Below are 1,602 nucleotides of genomic sequence, written 5' to 3'. Positions count from 1 at the left end.
TGAGGTTGCTGTGAGCTAGGCTGACGCCACGGCACTGTAGCCCGGGCAGCACAGTGAGACTCTGTCTCAAAATAAATAAATAAATAAATAAATAACTTGTTTGTACGCTCTATCAATTTTGTGGAAAAAGAATTACATGACATCAAAGATTAAATTCTTATTCAGGTTGAAAATAAAGTGGCTATTTTGCTTCCATTCACAAATTTTCTCCTGTTTAAAAAATAGTAAAATAAAATCCCTCAATCTACCTTTCCTTAAAAAAGAACAATAATCCTTCCCAATCTGGCCACTAGGGTGGTCAAATCATCTTCTTCTAACAGTCTGGGGAAAACTTATTTGAAAAATGGAAAGCAAAAAAAAAAAAAAAAATTCCCTGGTTTAATGTCTCAAATTTCATCAAACACATATATTGAACACTCACAATCTGCAAAAAGGCAGTAACCAAGTTGGTCTTCTCCAGTGCATAACAAGAGCCTAGCACAGTGTCTGACACAGAGCAGGCAGTACATATCCAATGCATATTCGGTAAATGAATAATATGCAACAGGTATTATAATGAAAATATGCATAAAACAATCCAAGCCCTTCATAAGGCTTAAAATTTAGTAGAGGCAGATATAGATTTGATTAAAATAATTCTTCCAAAAATCATTAGTCTTTCATTTACAAATGGGTAACTAATTTACATACTGCAAATTATGTTGTTTGATTAAAAAAAATGCCTCCTAATCAAAGACATCCCAGGTCACAAATTCTACCTTAGATTTAATTTACATGGCTAATTTTAATTATAAAAGTGCTTTCGCATTACTTAACACATTCCTTACCACTACCCAAGCATTTTTAGTGCCAATTTAAAGATGCAAAAACAGAGGCTTAGTGAGAATAAACAACTTAACCAAAATTCTACCTATTTCAACAAGGATTTGATACATTTTCAGTCAAACAAAATAATTTCTTTGATGTATCCTAAACTTGCAATAAAAAAAAATCTGGTGAAAAATAATATCACCACTAAGAAATTCATCTAAATAGGAAATTTTTTGAATTGGCATTGCGTACTTTTTGTTTTTGATACTGTTTTACCTTTTTACAAAATACATGTACGTTTTAGTTTCCTGGGTTGTCATGTTACAACAAATTTCTATTTTAAAAAAATAACCTACAACACAACCAGTGATTTCTCCAGTCTTTACATATATAAGAGTCACTATCTATAAAAAAAAAAAATTGAATGTGTCTATAAGCATGAGTCAAAAAGTAACATATAGAAAAGAGAGAGAAATGAGGTTATTCCTCAGTATCTTACTCCTATTTTTACTTGCTAATTCTCTACTAGGAAGATAAATGAATAATGGCTATTTCATCTGTAAGTCCAAAAGAGCTAAGAATGACTTCTAACATTATATTAATTTTATCCTACAAGACAATTAAGTTCATTAGAAAGTGATTTTAGGTCGGGCGCGGTGGCTCACGCCTGTAATCCTAGCTCTCTGGGAGGCTGAGGCGGGCGGATTGTTCGAGCTCAGGAGTTCGAGACCAACCTGAGCAAGAGCGAGACCCCGTCTCTACTAAAAATAGAAAGAAATTAATCGCACAACT

The 1,602-nt window shown here is 32.9% G+C and overlaps 1 protein-coding gene across 1 annotated transcript in view; it reads right to left on the bottom strand.

Moving 5' to 3' along the window:
* Positions 1 to 1,602, bottom strand: part of PDS5B (PDS5 cohesin associated factor B) — a 139,702-nt gene that overhangs the window by 112,088 nt on the left and 26,012 nt on the right. The window lies entirely within an intron of this gene.

This window comes from Propithecus coquereli, unplaced genomic scaffold (genome assembly GCF_000956105.1).
Source record: "Propithecus coquereli isolate 6110/MARCELLA unplaced genomic scaffold, Pcoq_1.0 Scaffold175, whole genome shotgun sequence".
NCBI lineage: Eukaryota > Metazoa > Chordata > Mammalia > Primates > Indriidae > Propithecus > Propithecus coquereli.
This window is presented reverse-complemented; position numbering and strand designations above follow the sequence as displayed.